This window comes from Rhinolophus sinicus, linkage group LG06 (genome assembly GCF_036562045.2).
Source record: "Rhinolophus sinicus isolate RSC01 linkage group LG06, ASM3656204v1, whole genome shotgun sequence".
In the NCBI taxonomy this organism is placed as follows: domain Eukaryota; kingdom Metazoa; phylum Chordata; class Mammalia; order Chiroptera; family Rhinolophidae; genus Rhinolophus; species Rhinolophus sinicus.
The window spans coordinates 20,957,100-20,979,560 of record NC_133756.1 but is presented as its reverse complement, the minus strand read 5'-3'; the positions used below and the strand labels follow the sequence as shown (position 1 = coordinate 20,979,560).

The window sequence follows — 22,461 nt, the reverse complement described above, 5'->3', positions numbered from 1 at the left end:
ATTAGCATACTAGTTATCAGAAACCAGATAATTTATATTAAAGATTGCAGCAAAAGACTTGGAATGAATGTACTTGGATGATACTCGTTTCTTCTATAACTGGGCAAATCAGTTTCCCCACTCAAAAGTGAAGACAGTAAAATTATATTCTTTTGACTTCATATGATTGTGAAACTTAATAGTAGCTTTGAGAGCTTAGTTTTGCCTTTGTAGGTAGGGACATGATTTTTAAATATGATTAGATTTTAAAAATAAGTTTCAGATTTTGATTATTCCTGGATAATAGGTTCTTATAATTCAATGTCTAAATATGGAAAAGTTGTGGAGAAGGAGTTTTTTTATTTAACTATTTCAGCTCAATAGAAAAAGGAATTCAGTTAAAATCAATGGAGGAGTGGATAACAAACATATGAAGTAAATAGAACATAATCTTACTATGTTCATGCTTGAGCGGGGAAATTGATTTGCTCAGTTATGAAGAAACCGGTATCATTCAAGTATCCACATTCCAAGTCTTGAGCTATAATTATATACACCATATGTGTGTGTGTGTGTGTGTGTGTGTGTGTGTGTGTGTGTGTGTATAAATAAAACCTGGTTTCTTATAACTGGATAAACAGTGGATGGAAGATTACAGCTCAGACTTAATGGGATAGGTTTGGGACTTTGTAGATGAGTGAACTCATTACAGAGCAAATATATTCCAAATTGTCCTCTAGAAGATTTTTCCTCCAAACAAAAACAGGTCCCAGTTAAAACAAAATTTAAATTGTGTTGAAATACACCTAACATAAAATTTGTTATAAAAATAACCATTTTTAAGTGTTCTGTTCAGTGGCATTAAGTATATTCACTTTGTGTAAACATCACCACCATCAATTTCCAGAATTCTTTTTATCTTTTAAAACTGTGACTCTGTACCCATTAAACAAGAACTTCCCATTCTTATTTCTCCCCAGCCCCTGGCAACCTCCATTCTACTTTGTCTCTATGAATGTGAACACTTGTTACCTCATATAAGTGGAATCATATAATATTGTCATTTTGTGATTGGCTTATTTCACTTACTGTGTTTCCCTGAAAATAAGACCTGGTCTTATATTAGTTTTTGTTCCAAAAGACGCATTAGGGCTTATGTTCTGGGGATGTCATCCTGAAAAATCATGCTAGGGCTTATTTTCCGTTAGGTCTTATTTTTGGGGAAACACGGTAGCATAATGTCTCCAACATTCATCTGTGTTGTAGCATGTGTTAGAATTTCCTTTTTAAGGCTGAGTAATATTCCACTGTATGTATATACTACATTTTGCTTATCCATTTATCTGTTGATGGATGCTTTTTTCCATGTTTTAGCTATTGTGAATCGTTAATGCTGCTGTGAACAAGGGTATACAAATATCTGTTTGACTACCTGCTTTCAGTTCCTTTGAGTGTATATCCAGAAATGGAATTATATGGTATTTCTATTTTTAATTTTTTGAGGTACTGACATACTGTTTTCCATAGTGGCTGCACCACCAAAATTTTGAATGGAGAGAATGATAGCATCCTGTTCAATCAATTATTTGTAAATTCAACTCTGAGCAAGTGAGTTTAGAATTTGGAATAGTCTAACAGAAATCAGCTTTAAATGTAAATAGTGCTAACATGGTATGTTACTGGTAAAGGAAAGAATACAGTAGTACACCTATAGTTTTGGCTGGCCAGAGACAGGAGCAGGTGTAAAGGAATTTCCTGGGTTTAGAAAACAGGCAGGCATTGATGAATCATAGGATTTTTTTTTTTCTTCCTTAATGTCTTTTTACAACAAAGGGTTGCATTCAGGTGAAAGTTAAATCTTGTTCTTTTTGTAATTGAGAATTCTTTAACTTTTTTTTTTTAGGTTGAGGTGTAGAGCAAAAATTATTTGATCAAACAAACTTTTGAGACTCTTTGGTTTGCTTACAGAAACCCCTTTCACATAACTATGTGAAAATAGTTATCCAAACAGAATTGCAGTTGCTATCAAATAATTTCAGTAATATTAGTTACTTCTTTGGGTCTAGATGAACCAAAAATGAGTCTTTACTGCTCACCCACCCTTTCAATTAATGTCTTGCTAATTTATTTTTCCTCTAAGATACATTTTTATAACATGAAGTTTTCCTGTGGGAACAAAAAGAGTGGTGTAACCATTTAGCTTAGTCTCAATGTTGGTATCATATTTTTCTATTTATATTCCTCTGTTACTGATATAAAGACATAGATCATAGCTCTACTGAAGTGAAGACAAAAAAGGAACAACTCTCAGTAGTAATATTTTCTTTCAAACTTTTCCAGAAACAAAATCTTACCTGCCTTGATTAAAAAAATATGCATTTTGAACCTAGTTCCAGTGGTCACAGATTAAGTCCCTCTATTTCTTTGTTTATGTGGCATTGATTTTGATACTACTCTCAGTTATGTTTCCTGGACAACACAATTGTGCCTTTGTTTTCCACTTCTGGTCTATCCAGCTAGTCATACCTTTGCTGCCTAAATTATTTTATACATTTTCATATATTGGCCTATCACTATGGAACTTTTAAGTTTTCATTTGCCTGTCATCTCTTTGAAGTATGGACTTTTCCATGACATTTCTGGTAAGTCACTTGTAAGTAGTTTCTGCCTCTTCATAACATTTTCCCTTCTAAGTAAAGCTGTGAATCCCTCTTCTTTGTGTTTTAGTTTGACATAAAGAGATATCTCTGCAAAAGAGGATTCCAGAATGTGCAAGTAGAAATGGTATCAATCCAAATAGATAGGTATCCTTTGTGATGTTGTGGATTAGAGACCAAATTAAGTATCCATGGAATGTCATATATATTTCCTGAGAAGTTATCTTGTGCAGGAGATTGAGTACTACGTATAACAAGAAAGTAGTCTTGTTGCTATCCTTTCTTTCCTTTCTCCATTATCCTCATAATTATACAAATCATGTTGTTTTAGTATTTGGTTGTCAGTCTTTGGGAAAATGAGGTTTTGGCATGTAGAATAAAGTTAAGTATTAGTGGTCAGGAACATGGACTTGGAAGTCAGTTCACTTGGATTTAAATCACAGCTCTGCCACTTATCTTGTGATCTTTGACCAATGTCTTCACACCTTTTTGCCTTAGTTTCCCCATATGAAAAAGGGATTAATCCATGTAGAGTGATTAGAACAGGTGCCTGACATAGAAAGCATTCAGTACATTTTAGCTGTTATTTTAATTTTTGACAATTTTAAGGTACATACTTAAGGTAAACTGCCTGCCTGTTTTTGTACATAAAGGTTTATTGAAACACAGCCACACCCATTCATTTACCTATCGTCTATGACATTTTTCTTGCTGCAGTGACAGAGGTGAATAGTTGAGACAGAGACTTTATGGTTCACAAGTCTAAAATATTTACGATCTGGGCCTTTAATGTAAAGTTATCCCTCACCCACACCCCCATGAAATCAGAACTTTTCTTTCTAGGTTTTGGCATCTGCAAAGTACTGGAACATTTGAATGTCTCACAGTTTATTATATGGTTATATATAATACCATAAACATTATATGGTTACACCTCCATAGGAGGCAATTGTTAGAACATTGCATTTAGGCAGACTAAAGCTCTAGTTTTTTTTCTGATTTTTCAGTTTGTTTTTTGTTTTGGCTGTGATTCTCTGAGAAAGTCATTTATCCTTTCTGGATTTCAGTTATTCAGTCTATAAAATTGAGTTCTGCCTAGAGCCATGTCTACCTGAAAACAGGAGACTAGACTAGGTCAGATATTCAATGAAGTCTGGACAATCACTTAGTATCAGTAGGGTTGAAGACATTTCATTTATAATTTAGGTAATTGTTCTAGATTAGGGGTCAGCAAACTTCATCCTGAGGGCCAAACTACCACCTGTTTTTGTCAATGAAGTCTTACTGGGAGACAGCCATGCATATTCATTTATATGTTGTCTCATTTACATGTGGTCTTTTGCCTTCCATAGCAGAGTTTAGTAGTTGATTGCATGGCCTGCAAAGCTTAAATTATTTACCTTGCTCCTTACAGGAAAGTTTGCTGATCCCTGATTCAGATCAGAGGTTTTCAACCGTGGGTAATTTCTGTTTCCTGGGGGATATTAGGCATGCTAGAGACGTTTTGGATGTTACACATGGGGGTGCTACTGGCATATACCTACTGGGGTATGGGCCAGGGAGGCTGTTAAACATCCTGTAATGCACAAGACATCCTCCCTAAATGAAGAATCGTCCACCCCCAAATGTCAATAGTCCTGAAAAACCCTGATCTAAATCTGTGGTTCTCAAACTTCAGCTTGCATAAGAATACAGAGGTACCTTGGTTTTTGAACGTAATCTGTTCCAGAAGACCGTTCGAGTTCTGAAACGTTGGAAAACAGCCGACTAGGCCTCAGGATCTTGCACTCAGCGGAAGCCGTGTGACATGTTTGACTTCCGAGGTGTGTTCGAAAACCGAAGCATTTACTTCTGGGTTTATGGCATTCGTAAACCAAAATGTTCGTCAGCAGAGACGTTCGAAAACCGAGGTACTACTATAACCTGGAGGGCTTGTTAAACTACAGGTTGCTTGACCCCGTCCCACAGTTTCTGATCAGTGGATCTTGGGTTGGGCCTGCAACTTTGCATTTCTTCCGGGTTCCCAGGTTATGCTGATGCCTCTTATCCAAGCACTAGAGAACAAGATGACTTTTGAAGTTACAGCCATTCCTGTGATTCTTTGGTTTTGTGATGTTAAGTACTGTTTCATTTTTATGACTTAGGAAAATTAAATTTTTTGGTATAGATTAGGTTGGTGCGAAAGTAATTGCGGTTTTTGCATTTTTAACCTTTTAAACCACAGTTACTTTTGCACCAACCTAAATACTTGATGCTCATAATAGACTATGCTGTTTCATGACTCCATGTCTTTGAACCCCTTTTTTGTGTCTGTCATGCGGGGTACCCTGCTCGCTGCGCCATTTGTCGTGCGGGAGACCCTGCTCGCTGCGCCATTTGTCATGCAGGGCGGCCTGCAGGGTCTCTGGTCCCGCTCCCCACATAACGCAGGATATGGTGAGGCCAAAAAGGAACACCCATGGAGCCATAGGTAGGGGAGTCATACCACTATATTCTCTCTGGCGGCACTATACTCTCACTGGAGGCTGGATCCACACTGTCCGCAAACCGCCATCCACACTTGCCAGCCCAGCCACCATCTTCTTGCTAGCCCCCATTCTTTCTCTCTTCTCCTTCTCTCCTCCGTAGCCGCAGCAGTTATATTGGCGGCTAATTGGCTAACTGGCTACAGCTGACGGCCAATCAGCCACAGCTGACGGCCATCTACTATCCGAGCCAGCACTCCTCCACGTGAGGCCGAGAGCCTGTAAACTACTTTCTGGGGCTCTGTCCCCACACTCCACCCCTACAGGCTCTCGCCTCACAATCTACGCGACAAGCGTCTTCCGCGAGGGGACCTGTGCGAGGAGCCTGGGGGTGAATGCAATATCCTGGACATAGCCAGGCTCTCTGGGCACAGCCAGGGTTTCTCAGGGCACCACCAGTACTTCTGGGCACAGCCAGACTTCCTGGACTTCTTAGGGTACCACCTGTCTTCCCTGACACAGCCAGGGTTTCTCAGGGCACCACCATTCTCTGTGGGCACAGCCACACTTCCTGGACTCAGCCAGGGCTCTCAGGGCACTGCCACTCTCTCTGTGCCTCTCAGGGTACCCTGCTGGAACAACAGCGACTCACAATCAAGGTGCTTACATATTCTCAATGGCGGCCAGTCAAGAGACAAAAGCAAATATCCCCCAGTTCCACTAACAACAGTTCCCAAACAAACAGTCAAGTGGTCCATTAAATTAGGGATGGAAGGCAATTCCCCATAGTCCATAGTCATTCGCCAGGGCTGTCCTGGGGGTGAGGGATGACCTTGACCTCACCCTTATCTCCCACGGAGGACTCAGCAAGCGTTACCTCCTGGGACTACAAGTCCTGCATCCGGGCTGCCCGAGCAGGAACCTCCCGGCCCACAGGGCTGCAACGACCTTCGCTTTCTCCGGCCTGTGCTGGTTGGGGAACCGTCCACATCTTTCCACCTCTCCACAGGGCTCCATCTCTCCAGCAGCTGCATGGCTTTTCCTGTGCTGGTGGGAGAACCGTCCACATCCTCCCACCCCTCCACGGGGGTCCAGCTCTCCGGCAGCTGCTCCTCCTGGTCTTCCTCAGACTCACACACAAACTGCTCCACCACACTTCGGAGAGCTTTGGCCGGCACGATACCCTGCTCGCTGCGCCATTTGTCATGCGGGGTACCCTGCTCGCTGCGCCATTTGTCGTGCGGGAGACCCTGCTCGCTGCGCCATTTGTCATGCAGGGAGGCCTGCGGGGTCTCTGCTCCCGCTCCCCACATAACGCAGGATATGGTGAGGCCAAAAAGGAACACCCACGGAGCCATAGATGGGGGAGTCATACCACTATATTCTCTCTGGCGGCACTATACTCTCACTGGAGGCTGGATCCACACTGTCTGCAAACCGCCATCCACACTTGCCAGCCCAGCCGCCATCTTCTTGCTAGCCCCCATTCTTCTCTCTTCTCTCCTCCGTAGCCACAGCAGTTATATTAGCGGCTAATTAGCTAACTGGCTACAGCTGACGGCCAATCAGCCACAGCTGACGGCCATCTACTACCCGAGCCAGCACTCCTCCACGTGAGGCCGAGAGCCTGTAAACTACTTTCTGGGGCTCTGTCCCCACAGTGTCCCTTTGGAAAACTGTCTTTCAGAATCCATCTCTTATTTTTTGTTTATAACATCTGTTCCCAGTTAGGGTTAATCATTCCTTCTTAAATAGCTTGTGCATGTTTCTCTTCTTTTGAGTCTTATGTTTGATTGTCAGTAGTCATTTTACATGTTTTTTCCCCTTACTGTCAGCTCTTTGAACAACTTCCTGTTTCTTAACCATCTGTTCTTACAGTATCTAGTAAGGGGTGCTCAGTGAATATTTTTTGAGGGAATATTGTGAATATTGGCTGTTATGGTACAAATACATGTAGAATTATAAGTTGTTAAGTATTTTAAGCATTTACCATTTGCTGACATGATTTTGAATAATAAAGTCTGTCATTGAGAAAATAAAATTGGACTGTTTTATTGAATTGAGGGTTATAACTTTAAGGTGACCCATTTGTAGAGAAGTACAACACACCCCTCTCTCTGGTTTAGCTTTTATAGAGGGCAAAGTAAGGTAATGTGACAAAATATAGGACTTGAGGCCAAGATCTTTGTAAAATTTGAATGCTGATACTGAAATGCTATGTGTCAGTCACTCTTCCTGGTTATGGTTTCACTCTCAAACCTTTATTAAGGCAGAAATTTTAATTTCAATTCAAAATTGTTAACCATGTTAAATCATTAATCATTGACTTTCAGGTGAGTTTGAGATAATTTCAAGAAGCAGTCTGGTAAAATTAACAGAATAATTGAACCTACCTTTTTATAGAGGAATAATTGAGATAGAAAGGATGAGATGTCGAGTTCTGGTAAAGAAAAGCAGAAAAGTTTGCAGGTTAGGTGCACCTCAGTGGCTTTAGAGTTAGCTTCCAGTCACCTGTTGTTGTTTTTCCCCTCTGCACTTCACCCTGGTTTGCTGGATCCTTTAATGACTGAGCTATAATAGAAGAGTGTTAACGAGAGGGACGCTTTTCTCCTGTGCCCTCCTGGCTGTCCACCCTCTTTCTCCTAAGGGAAAAGTAGTGGTTGAACTTGTTTCTTTTTTAAGGTCAATTTTCGTCGTATTCTTTGGCACTAATTAAAGTGAGATGGAGACAAAATTGAGCATTCTAGTTTTAGGTTTAATGGGAGAGAAATAATAACATTAGCATCTGCCTTTTGATTGCTTTGTATGTGGCAGATAATGTGTCGGGCTCTTAACCTCTAAATTCTCCAGTACTCCTGTGCTGGGATCCAGTCATGCAGTTCTCCACAGTTTCTGTATGTCTTGTGGGCGGAGGCACTGACTGCTTTTGTTTCTGACTATCTTTTTAAGTTTGTATAGTGAGCAGCCTTGGAAGATAGAGACAGTGTCTTCCTCTGGAGCAAAGGGCAGGCATGCATAATGTCCAGGTTCCCTAGGCTCTGGGTTCCTCTTCTGTAATGTAGTCCACTGCACGTGCAGGTGTTACTTGGCATCCTTTGTGTTGCCTGGTGGGAAATGGGACTGGGAACTGTGCAAGAAAATGCTGATAATCTGACTACTGATATTGCCATGAGTCATAAAGTTCATTTTACCCAAACCAGCAGTCTAGGTCTTCTGCCAGCACCCATGAAACTGGTAGGCTAACTTGTTAGCTTGCATGTAGGGCAAAAAGCTCAGCTCCCTCACTGCTCTTAATAGTTTTGGCACCAAGGATGGAATGTTGACAGACACTTGGCATTTTGGATGAGGAAGGGTGAGGGCCTCATGGGCTGGTTAACAGGATTTGAGGAAAGTCTATGGGAATTGGTAGCAAACATGTTGACCAAATTGTTAAGTGGCTCTCTACTTTATTGCCTGTTAATGAGGAGGAATTAGGGAAGTGGTTGCAGACTGAATACCAGGAAATAGTTTCAAAGACAGCTGCCTGAGCATTCCTTTGGTTGTTGCTTACTCTGAACAACTCTCAAATACCCTCTCTGGTAGTGGGAATTTTTTTCACCAATCTATCACTCATACTCAGGTTTAGACTACCCACTATAACAGCTAGTACTAAGATTTGTCCTGGCTAGGCAGAAAGAAGTTTATGCCTCTGATCAGACAACATTTACAGACGTGTGTAGACCTACACTTAAATGTGAAAGAAGGCAAATTTGCAACTTCTGTGGGCAGAAAGCAAAGTTGTTAGAACTTTCACTGGTTTGAGAGGTGAGAGGATGGGGATACATAATGTCCTATGGCTCAGCCTCTCCTTTGGTGGAAGCCTTATTCCCCACTTCACTGTGCGAAGCAAAGCCACTGACTCAGTGGGGTCCTCAATTCATGGAGGTTTCCCTAAGCCTGGGCCTGGTTCACCAGTGGTTCAGCCAAACTGTAACTTGACTGTGTCTGTTCATCTCTGGGGCTGTTCAGCCTCTGCAACAGCTGTGCACACGGATAATGGATGTGCTTGCTCTGCTCAGAAGTCAAAGCTGTTCTTATACCTCTGGCCAGTACTTTCCTTCATGAAAGTTGTATTTCTGCTGACCCTTGGCCTATTGTCAATAGCTATTTAGTCTGCTACTTGTAAAGTATAGACTGGTAAATTAAAGACAGCGCTCTCTGAAGCTGTGAACTATAGAAACAAATTATAGTTGCTGATCAGACTGCCTGGATTACTCTTGTAGGTGCCCACAATAAGGGTCTCTTCTCTCCCGAAGCCCATTGGAATCAAGCTTCTGGTTGAGCCTGTACTGCCCAAAGCCATCATTGTTGCCTGGATCCATCATTGTATTAGATGTGACAGCACATCAACTATTGTAAACTGGGTGCAAAGTAAAGCACTCTGTCTTTCTGATGCAGAAGGTACCACTGCTTGCCAGACTTGTGACTTCTGCCAAAAGTTGACCTGTTTGTCAAATAATGAGAGAAGCCACCTTACATGGGATGTGGCCCCTGCCTGTTTTTAGCAGATTGAATATATTGGACCCCAGGGGTATCAGTGGTGCCTCATTGCTGTTGACACTTTTTCTGATTATAGTGGTATTGTTCCAGTCCAATTAGGTGATTGGCCACACCTTGAAACTAATCTGTGTTATTCTTTTGGGTTTTCTGGACCATTTATAGTCTAATCATTGTGCATTCTTTATTGCAAAAGCCACTCCACCGTGAGCTGATAGTCAGGATATTTGAGGGAACTTCCATGTTCCCCAACTTCCACAGGCCTCTGGTATGTGGATGAATGTTGAATGTTGGAACAGCTTCCTCCTTAGTGAGTCAGTTTGGTCAGGGAATGCAGCTATCCCCAGAAAGGGATCATCTCCTCTCGGTCACTTCTTGGGTAATGATCAGGGCAGAAGGGGTGGGAGGTTATATAGCCCTGTTTTGAAAATTCAGGATTGCATCCTGACCATTCTGGGCATGATGCTTCTTTTTCTCTCCTAGCAGCCAGCCTGTTGATACGCCTTCTATATGGCAGCTCGCCAAAAGGTGTCCTAGGGGATTTAAACTTAATTCTGGTTCAGCCACCTGGATTCTCTTGTTGGATTGACATGGTTCTAGATCATAAGGATAATGACCACTTGGTTGCCAAGTGCCCCTATAGTGGCCCATGTGGGTCAGTGGGGACCATAAGTGGGTTTCTGTAGGTTTTATAAATATTCTCTTGTACTTGACATTTACAGATGAAGGGCCTCATTGGAATAGAGACGATTGGAAAAAAGATGAAGTTATAGCTACTGGAATGGGACATACTGATTTTGTGTCAGTGGAGGGAAAGCAACAATCTTGACACCTAGGAAGGGATCACCTTAGACCCTAGAAGTGGAAGGGAAAGACATTAATGTTCTTTGTCTTTCAGAACCACACTGGAAGCCTTGCTCATGAAGGAAAGTGGTCTGGTGCAGCGCTTCCAAACTGTTGCAGGCACATTCAATTTAATTGGGTCTGCCATCTACCATTAGACTACTCTGATCACCATTTGATTGTCATTCCCCTTAACCTTACTGAGAATTCTATTTGAAATAGCAGTGGTTGGCTTCAGCTCCTCTCACTTCCATGCAGAACACCTGCCAACCCTTCCTGATGTCTACCCCATTAGCCTTCACTCAGAGATTCTGTGGGGTAGGTTACTTGTGGCCTAGACAAATGGGAAAGTTTAGACTGACTGCCCTCGTGTAGTCCTTTCAAAAACAAGGCTTAGAATCAGTTACTCAAACTGAACTGGGAACCTGAAGGCTGCCACCTGTGTGGGAGGCTATGTTGGGACACAGGTGAACGGTGCCTCCCAGATGGATGGAGGCCCCACCTGGAAGGACCCAGCAGTTGTGAACAACCCACTCTTTCTCCGGGAACTGTCTCTGCCCTCAGGGTTGTATTACTTGTGTGGAAGTCAGGCATTAACTTGCCTTCCTCCTAAAAATATGGACTTTTGCACCTTTTTTGAGTGTTTAAGAAAACACCACCAGTAAATCCTGTAGCCTTTAGGTGACTGGAGATTTCTCCAAAATGAGGATATCCTTGGTTTTTTTGAGGAAGCTCCCTGGACACCCTTTGGACAGTTACCTGTATGAGGGAAGTCATTCAGTTAGAGTAGGTAGTTCAAAGTTTGTTCTTGATTTTGTAGCTAAAGTGATCAGTGACACACCTTGGCCCTGGAAAGCATTCAGGTCAACTCCCTAACCACAGTTGTGGGATGATATAGATGACATTCGTCAGGATTCCATCCTGACCATTTCTGGGCATATGCTGCTTTTTTCCTCCTAGCAGCAACCCAAGGCCAGTTTGTTTGTGCATCTTCCATGTGACAAGATGATAGAATGGCCCTAGACTTCTTCACTCTGGGCTGAGGTAGAACCTGTATCATTAATACGCCCTGTTGTTCCTGGAGTAATGCCTTGGGCTAAGTGGGAAGATTAATATAGAAACTTAGGGAGAAAGCCACCAGACTTTCTGAGGTAGACCCTGATGGCTTATGGGATTTTCTCATCTTATTTTGGTATGGGACCCTGAGGAACATGGTTGAAATCAATTCTGAAGGTAGCCTCAGCCTCCTGTCTGTTGATAGCTGCCTTAATTAAATGCCATATGAGATAAATTTGAATCGATTTAGTCCCAGCCTCTGTCAGTCAAATTAATTAGAATGGCTGTTGGAGTGGTATACTCATGAGAAACTGTCTGCAGCCAAGATGGCCAGAAGTGAGGCGTGGATATTGTTTGGAGACAAATCTCTAGGTGTATCTTATATTTCTGCATGTCTTATGAATAGAGACACTGATTGTTCCAGACTATCTTTTCAAGTGTGTTATAGTGTGACCAGCCTACACAATGTCTCCTACTAGACCAAAGGGCAGGGAACATAAAGATGCTGTCTCTATTCAAAGCAAAGAGTAGGCGTATACTTAGTGTCCGTTATAGAAGATTCACATTTCCAAGCTCAGGATTCCTCTCTTGTACTGCAGTCTACTGCATGTGTAAATGTCACCTGGCCCACTCTGTATCACCCTGTGGGAAATGGGACTTGGGAACCAGTGCAAGAAAATGATAATACCCAGGCTACTGCTATTGCTGTGAGTAATAAAGTACTTTGTACTTGATCTAGGAGTCTTGTGTCTTCCTCCAGCATCCGTGAAATTGTAAGAAGCTTTAAGTTGTTAGTTTGTAAGTCAGTAGAATGAAATATTAGATTCTTCACAGGTTTTACTACCCTGTAAGGTAGGCAGTCCCTCATTTTACGGATTGAGTTTCGAGATGGTAATTATAATAACTACTACTAATGTTTACTGAGCATTACTTTATGCTGGCCTCTATGATAAGTGTTTTATCTGCAGTATCCAATCTAATTAGTATATACCGTCTAATCTGTGATAGTTATTGTTATTATTCCCATTTTAAAGATGAAAAAGTGGATGTTTAAAGAGCTTAAGTAATTGTCTAATGACAGGTAGTCATAGCAAGGCTAGGTTTGGAACTCAGGTCCGCTCTACTCCTCATATATCCACATTTTTCAAATGGGTATGCTAGGGAGTACTCAAAGCTACCCAGTAAATACACACATCTTCCTGTAGCACCACTTTAAAAGAAACTTAAAAAGAATTATGTGGTTTCAACCACAGAAATACAAAGGATCATTAAAGAAACTGAAAAATTGCATGCCAACAGATTTGACAATCTATAAGAAATGGATACATTCTTAGAAACTTACAACCTTCCAAGACTAAACCAGGAATAAAGAGAGAATCAGAACAGACAGATTACTATCAATGAAATTGAAACAGTAATCAAAAAACTCCCAACAAACAAAAGCCCAGGACCAGATGGCTTCACAGGTAATTCTACTTAACATTTAAAGAATTAGTACCTATCTTTCTCAAATTTTTCCAAAAAATTTAAGAGGAAGGAATACTTCCAAACTGATGCTACGAGGCCAGGATTATCCTGATACCAAATCTATAAACTGATACTATAAAGAAAGAGAATTGCAGACCAATATCCCTAATGATGATAGATGACAAAATTCTCAATAAACTACTAGCAAACTGAATTCAGTAGTACATTAAAAGGATTGTACACCATGATCAAGTGGGATTTATACCAGGGATGCAAGTGTAGTTCAACATCCACAAAATAATTGATATGATTAATCACATCAACAAAACTAAGGATAAAAATCATATGATTATTTCAATAGATGCAGAAAAAACATTTGGTAAAATTCAACATCCATTTATGATAAAAAAGCAAAGTGGTATAGAAGGATCTTACCTCAATTTGATAAAGGTTATGTATGACAAGCCCACAGCTAACATCATACTCAGTGGTGAAAAGCTAAAAGCTTTTCCTATAAGATCAGGAACAAGACAAGGGTGCCCACTTTCACCACTGTTATTCAACATAGTATCAGAAGTCCTAGCCACAGCAATCAGACAAGAAAAAGAAATAAAAGGCATCCAAATAGAAAAGGAAGAAATAAAATGGTCACTATTTGCAGATGACATGATGCTGTATATATAGAAAACTCTAAAGAATCCACCAAAAATAATATAATTAATAAAAGAATTCAGTAAAGTAGGATACAAAATTAATATACAGAAATCTGTCACCTTCCTATATACTAATAATAAACAATCAGAAAAATGAAGAAAATAATCCCACTCACAATTGCATCCAAAAGAATAAAGTACCTATGAATAAACTTAACCAAGATGAAAGACTTCTACTCTGAAATCTATAAGATATCAAAGAAAGAAATTGAAGAGGACACAAATAAATGGAAGGATGTACTGTGCTCAAGGATAGGAAGGATTAATACTGTTAAAATGACCATACTGCCCAAAGCAGTTTACAGATGCAATATAATTCCTGTCAAAACACCAATGTCATTCTTCTCAGAACTAGAACAGATAATGCTAAAATTTATATGGAACCACAAAAGACCCTGAATAGCCAAAGCAATCTTGAGAAAGGACCGGCCTGGTGGCTCAGGTGGTTGCAGCGCAGTGCTCCTAACACTGAGGTCACCAGTTGGATTCCCACATGGGCCAGTGAGCTGCTCCCTCTACAGCTAAGATTGTGAACAACAGCTCTACCTGGAGGTGGGCTGCTGTGAGCAGCTAGAGGTCGGTGTGAGCTGGCTGCTGTGTGCTGCCAGAGGCTGCTGTGCTGCCGTGGGCTACTGTGTGCTGCCAGGAGCAGCCAGCAGCCATCATGAGCAGTCGGCAGCCGGCAAGAGCTGCCATGAGCTGCTGTGAGCGGCCAACCGACGACTGGCGGCCGACTGCCTCAGCCAGGGGGAGTGCAAGGCTCATAATATCAGCATGGGCCAGGGAGCTGTGTCCTGAACAACTAGACTGAGAAACAACGGCTTGAACCAGAGTGGGGGTGCGGAGAGGCGGAAGAAGGGGGGAAAAAAAGTTGGAGGTATCACATCATGCTCTCTGATGTCAAACTGTACTACAAACCTATACTAAAACAGTGGTACTGGCACTGAAACAGGGACATAGATCTGTGAAACAGAATAGAGAGTCCAGAAATAAATCCTCACTTGTATGATCAACAAATCTATGTCAAAAGAGGTAACAATATACCCTGGAGTAACGAAAGTCTCTTCAGGATGTGGTGTTGGGAAAACTGGACAGATACATGCAAAAAAATGAAACTGGACCACACTCTTACCCCATATACAAAAATAAACTGCAAATGCATTAAATACTTAAATGTAAGGCATGAAACCATAAAACTCTTAAAAGAAAACATGGGAAGTAAATTATCTGATGTCACTCTGAGTAATATCTGTTTTGGACATGTCCCCTCAAGAAAGGGAAACAAAAGAAAAAAATAAACAAATGGGGTTACATCAAACTAAAAAGCTGCACAGTGAAGAAACCTTCAACAAAACAAAAAGGCATCATATCGAATGGGAGAATACATTTTTAAATGGCATAACTGATAAGGGGTTCATATTCAAAATATATAAGAAACTCATACAACTTAATAAACAAACAAACAAACAAAATAAGCACCCTGATCGAAAAATGGGCAGAGGACATGAAAAGACATTTCTCCAAAGAAGACATACAGATGGCCAACAACATAGGGAAAAATGCTCAATATCGTTAATCAGGGAAATGCAAATCAAAACCACAATGAGATACCAGCTCACACGGGTCAGAATGGCTTATAAAAAAAGTCAGCAAGTAACGTGTTTTCGAGGATGTGGAGAAAAAGGAACCCTTGTTCACTGTTAGTGGGACTACAGACTGGTGCAGCCCCTATGGAAAACAGTATGGCGATTACTCAAAAAACTAAAAGTAGATATACCATATGACCCAGCAGTTCCACTTCTGGGTATTTATCCAAAGAAAACGAGAACACGTTTGAAAAAAATATACAAGATATGACAATTAAGTTCGCGAACTTGTTGCAATGACCTTTTTTTGATATCAGAGAGATTATTCATTATGAATTTGTACCTACGGGACAAACAATTAACATAGTTTACTATTTGGAAGTGCTGAAAAGGCTGCGTGAAAAAGTTAGACGACCTGAACTTTTCGCCAACAATTCATGGCTCTTGCATTATAACAATGAACCAGCTCACATGGCACTGTCTATGAGGGAGTTTTTAGCCAGTAAACAAATAACTGTAGTGGAACACCCTCCCTACTCACCTGATCTGGCCCCCAATGACATCTTTCTTTACCCAAAGACAGAGGAAATATTGAAAGGACATTTTGATTATAATAAGACATCAAGGATAATATGACGATAGCTCTGATGGCCAGAAAAAGAGTTCCAAAATTGCTTTGAAGGGTGGACAAGGCACTGGCATCGGTGCATAGCTTCTCACGGGGAGTATTTTGAAGGTGACTGTAGTGATGATATTCAGCAATGAAGTATGTAGCACATTTTCTAGGAGGAGTTTGTGAACTTCATTGTCTGACCTCGTATGCACCCCTATGTTCACTGCAGCATTATTTACAATAGCCAAGATATGGAAACATCCTAGTAGGTGTCTATCGATAGATGAATAGATAAAGAAGGTGTGATGTGTACACACACACACACACACACACACACACACACACGGGAATATTATGTAGCAATGAAGAAGAATGAAATCTTGCCATTTGTGACAACATGGATGCACCTAGAGAGTATTATACTAAGTGAAACAAGTCAGGCAGAGAAATACAAATGCCATATGGTTTCACTTATATGTGGTATCTAAAAAAACAAAACAAACAAACAAACAAAAAACAGACTCACAGAAACAGAGACCAAAAGGGATGGTTACCAGAAGGGAGGAGCTTGGGGTTGGGTGCAAAGGGGAAGAGGAATACAATTAATAATATTGTGATAATTTACACAGTGACAGATGATTACTAGAATTAGTGGGGTGATCACATTGTAATGAATAAAAATGTCAAATCACTATATTGTGTACCTGAAACTAATACAACCAGTATAAACTTGACTATCAACTATACTTAAATAAATAAATTAAAATGATTATGTGGTTTTAAAAAACAAAAACAAGTATCATGAAGTAAATATGAAATTTTCACAAATTTCAAATAGAACATGAAATTTCAAAGAAATAGGATGTGACTTACTTTTCTTTGGTTCGTTCCTCTTCTTCTATGGGGGAACATGTTTTCTTCCTCTATCATTATGACTACTATAGTGGAAAAAATTAGTAAGTACTCCATGTTACAAGGTTGCCTGTAAAAAAAATATCAAAGCTGCATCCAGGGTTTGTTTTGTTTTGTTTTTAAATTCCTTCATCCTGTGAAACACAAAAAGAAAGAACAATAAAGTTTTTCTGGTGCCCCTGGATTTACCAAGGTTGATACAGAAATCCGAAGAGGAAAAAACGAACTCATTGACTTCTCATGAAGCTGTATATGGCAATGGTTGCTATTGGGATTGCTTAGTACTTCAGCAAGAGATTGTCCTGTCACTTGTTTTTGTTTTGTTTTTTTTACTTCACTTTTACATTTATCAGTATCACTAAAGTATTTTGTTAGTATAAATTTATATGCTAAGTAATTTTGCCTCATTTTTCTGCAAGTACCATCAGTTTTGGATAAATTACTAAGGTCCTAGTAGTGGGACATAAAACAAAAGTAATGATGTGGCAAAAATAATAGAATTGATTCTAGCTAAGGCAAGTGAGCCCCAAGTTGATACACATGGACTCTGTTTTAAACTACATTGTATTTTAGAAGAAGAAAACATTACTTAGTGATTACTTTGGAATAATATAGTAAGAAATATTTTGCCAAAGCTGACTGGATGTTTGATGAAATTAAATCATGTTTTTTTACGTGAGATAATATATTGGGTTATGTTTTTAAAAAAGGAATCCTTATCCTGTAGAATCCATATACTGAACTAGTTATGGATGAAATGATATGATGTCTGAAATTTACTTCAGAGCTATCTGGGAGGGATTTCAGGATGGAGTTGATTGGGAGTGAAACAAGATTGGCTATGGCTTGGTAATTGTTGAAGAGGATATTATGTTCGTGGCTGTTCATTTTACTCTTATCTCTACTCTTGAATATGCTTGAAATTTTCCATAATAAGTAAAAATTATGTTCTACCGAAATAAAAATGACTGTGGGGATTGTAAGCTTCAATATTTCTTCATGTTCTCATGGACTATAGGATTAGAGGAGTGATGATGAGATTATTACAAGGAGGCAGTAACAGCAATCAGTAATGTTATGTAATCATAGAATTCTTACCAAAACAGTTGGTAAAATTTTGTCTGTATTTGTTGTCATTGGAAAATTTAAAGTAGTGTACTAGTCAAATTTTAGTATTTGTAAAAAGCCTTTGTTGTAGTCCTGGAATGAAGTTTTTGTAAAACGAATCAATTTTCTAACTAAGATAGTAGGTAGAAACTTTTAAGAAATTAACTTCATGTATTAAATTTGAATAACTACAAAATAACTATAAAAAAAAGTGTTATTTTCGTCATAGAAATGCCAATTTTTTTCTTTTTAAACCAATGTTGAAACAAAATCAGAAACCTAAAAATGTAAAGGATGTATTAAGCAAAAAGAAAGGCCAATTAGATGATGGGTAATTTTCTGTGTGTATCGATACAATCTGTTTTTGCAATGACTTTTTACTGTTTATTCTGCCTTTATTATCCCAGTAGAGCAGCATGTGATGATAATGTTTAAATGTGACTTTGTTTTAAAAACAGAGAAATACTGTGTAAGTTATTAGTCTTTCCACTTAAACATACATGGAGAATATGTAAAGTTAAAATGTGGATTATGCCAAAGTTAATTATGTTTTTAAGATTAAAGATTTTGTTGGATCATCAATCCTACCTGTAATCCAGGAGTTATTTAATTTGCTAAGATAAAAGTATTACTATGCCAAGAAACAACGACATTCTTTCCTGGCATGTATACTAGAGGATTTTAATTTCTTTACCTTTTTAAAATACACATACTCTGTGTGTGTGTGTGTGTGTGTGTGTGAGAGAGAGAGAGAGAGAGAGAGAGAGAGAGAGAGAGAGAGAGAGATATTATAGCAGAGCCTTCACATTTCCAGGGGATAGATCCTGAAGGTATACTGACTTAACATGGATTTCATCCTTTGATGAAAGGGCAGTGGTGACATACCTAGCTGGCCCTAGGACTCAGTTCCATATACAGTCCTGAGTTTTTTAGGAGACCTTCATGAAGATAGCTGCAAGAAACTCCATGCTGGCCAGGCACATATCACAGTTACAGCTGCTATTTGTTATCCATGGGGAAAGTATGCAACTGTAGATGTTTTCACAGATCTAGGTTGCTTTTCCACCATTGCTTTAGTAATTCCAGATAAGATGCTCTGAGCTTGCCCAACAAGGCATTTAATCAGAAATACCTCTTCTGGTCAGATAAGTGAGATAAAAGAGATGGGAATATCATGGAGTTTTGGTGGTATTAGTAACAATGCTTGATAAATGAATAGCGTCTTTAATTCTTACTGCTTTAAATCTTTAAGTATGTACTGAGATTATACCAGACATTGATTTATTCAATACATGAATGGAATCACATATATTGTGATGTGAGGATGTGAGGAATACAGAAAAATATATATTACCTGACACAGTCTTCATTCATATTTTTACTCACTTGACAAAAATTGATTGAATACCTGCTCTGTGCCAGGCATTATACTGGGTAATTGGAGATCACTACTTCAGAAGGTAACTAATATAGCTAATAAAATTTTACCTCTTTGTGACTTAAGGGTTTACTCTAGACTTATACAGAATTTCTTTTCCCACTGCTCTTATTTCTGAGCCCTAATTTTCCAATTCTTTCCACCATTCTTATTGTTTGGTTACTTTCCTCTGGATGTGTTTATTTGTTAATGGCACATTTCAGAGGAGGAACTGGAGAGTGAGCACAATATTCCAAACAGGTTTGGAGTAGAGTAGAATGGCCTCTCCCCTAATTTTGATACTGTTAATGCATTCACCTTACAATTTTGATACATAGTTAATGGGTAATTTAAAATTCTACATGAGTAGGTAAGACATATCTTCCTCATCCTAAATTTAATCATTTGAAATTTTCAAGCTTTGTGTAGAACTTTGTATTTATCTTTGTTAACTTCCGTCCTTCTGCCTGCCCTTAATCATCTGTCTAGGAATTTGCTCTACATCAAATTTTCCTTTAATTTCCTTTGGCTTCTGCATCACCCTTTCTACTGGTTCCTTCTTTTCAACCTGTTTCCAATTTAAAACCGTACCAAGCTTCTCTCAATTGAAAAATACCCTTTATTGATCCCTGTGTTCTGTTATGAATCCTGTCTTATTTCTCTCTCCCTTTCCCCCATGTGTCTTTTAAGTATTAATAAACCTTAAGGGTCTGTCCTTGTTCCCTCTTCCTTTACACCCTACCCCATCACATATGGTCTCTTTGGATAATCATCTTTTCTTTGGTTTTAACTATTTGTTATATATGTGCTATTAACTTCAAAAGCAGCAGCCTTATTCTTAACTTGTCTTGAAACCCACATTCAATTATATACGATGAAGGTCCAGTTTATTGGCATGGCTAAACAAAGCTCTTTGTGTTTTGGCCCATCGTGTAGCCTATACTTTTCCTTATATGGCCTTATGTAGGCTAAACCTTTCTTATTTTATAATGGTGCTTTAATGCTTGTAATTTTCTTGAACTTACATCATTTCGTGTCTCTGCCTTTGCCAGCTCTCCCATCGCCTGCCTCTCAGTCTCCTGTTTATCCTTTAGACTCTGCATAGGGATTATGTCCTCTGAAGGCTTCCCTCACAGTTACTTCCTCCTCTGTGTTTCTCATTCTTACACATATGTCATTGCAACTCTCTCATTTCTCTGTAAACACTTACATGCCTTTCTTACTAATTTGTGAGTTCCTTACAGTCAGGAACTAGATCTTTCTTATTTTAAGTATTCCTAATGCCTAGCGCTTCGTGGCACATAGTGTGATTTCACTGAATGTTAAATTGAACTGAACTGGTTAGTACGGAGCTTGTTGAAATAAGATAAAGTAAGATGAGAAGGGTATGACCGAGTTTTTGGATCCTGATTTTGTCATAAGAATATAAGTTATTTTAGCTTTGTGGCACTTGCATATCTAATTGAATATCAGTGTGTTAGTTAACACTCTGAGTGTCCTGAGATTTGGAATTGTGTCATATTCATCTCTGTATAGCCAGTACCTAACACAGTGCCTGCCAAATATCAGGCTACCAGTGTTTATTGAACTGAAGCAAATTAAGTTGAAATTAGATGAAGGCGTTCCTGCTGCAAAGATATTATATGATTGGTAACATTCATCTTTACCACTATCTTATCTTTAAGAGTAAATCAGAGAAATTTTGCCCGTTGCTTGTTGAAGTCCAGATTTAAGAAATATACGTTATATTCCTGACATACAAGTCAAATTACCTATCAAAAATTTTTTGGCATCATTTATTCATAATGACTACACTTCTATGGATTTATAGGCCAACATCTCTTAAGAATTTGTTCTAAAAATTGGCAATAATTGATGACAAAGTAATAGGTATGTAACTGTTAATTTTTCTCTTTTGAAGTGCTCCTAGCATTCCTTCTATTCAAAAATAGAAATCCCCAGAGATGTCCAGTTCGTTGTGTGGGTCTTATTGGCAAGATTTTTCAGTACCTTTGCAGTTTCTTGGTGCAAGAGATAAATTTACAGATTCAAGAAGCTCAGTGAACACCAAGTAGGATTAATACAAAGAAAGACACATAGGCACATTATAGTCAAACTCCTGATAACCAAAGGTAAGACAAAAGTCCTAAAAACATCTAGAGGAAAAAAAGGCATTCCATGAAGAGAACAATGAGAAGAATGGTAGTTAACTTCTAATCAGAAACATTGGAATACAGGGGACAATGGAATGATATCTTTAAGTGCTAAAAGAAAAAAATTATCAAACTAGAATTTTATATCTAGCAAAATTACCCTTCATAAATGAAAGTGAAGACATTTTCAAGAAATAAAACCAGAGCGAATTTGTTGCCAACAGACCTGCACATTATAAGAAATAGTAATGGAAATCCTTTAGGCTGAAGAGAAACGATACCAGATGGAAATGTGGATCTTTGGAAGAAGTGAAGAGCACTTAAAATGCCATATATGTAGGTAAATATAAAAAAATTATATCTTCATTATTTCTTTAGAAAACAGTTGACTAACAAAAATAACAATACATTGTGGAGTTTTATATTTTATGTAGAGGTAAAACATATGACAATAGTCACTGAAAGAAAAGCAAATGGACTCTCATGTAAGGTTCTTAACATATGGGATGTGGTAATATTAACTTTAGATAGACTGATGTTATGGATGCATGTCATAATTCATTGAACAACCAGTAATAAAGAGAAGAACTATTGTTAAAAAGCCAGTAGAGGAGATACAATGGAATGCTAAAGAATGGAATGCTTAAAGAATGCAGATAAGGAAGAAGACTGAAGAAGAACAATTGGGATAGATTACAAACTCAAGAGAAAGATGGTAGACTTAATCTCAGCCATATCAATAATTACATTAAATGCATATACACTAAACAGTAATCAAAAGGTAGAGACTGTCAGCTTAGATAAAAAAAAAGAAAAACTGATCTATGTTGTTTACAAGAGGGGCATTTGAAATATAAAGACCCAGTTAGGTTGGAAATAAAAGGATGAAAAACCTATATTGTATAGAAACCAATCATAACAAAGCTGGTATAGTTAATTAATATAACACCAAGTAGA

At 38.9% G+C, this 22,461-nt stretch overlaps 1 protein-coding gene across 2 annotated transcripts in view; it reads left to right on the top strand.

Moving 5' to 3' along the window:
* FAF1 (Fas associated factor 1) overlaps window positions 1-22,461 on the top strand; it is a 391,473-nt gene that overhangs the window by 9,309 nt on the left and 359,703 nt on the right. The gene's annotated exons all lie outside the window — the stretch shown is intronic.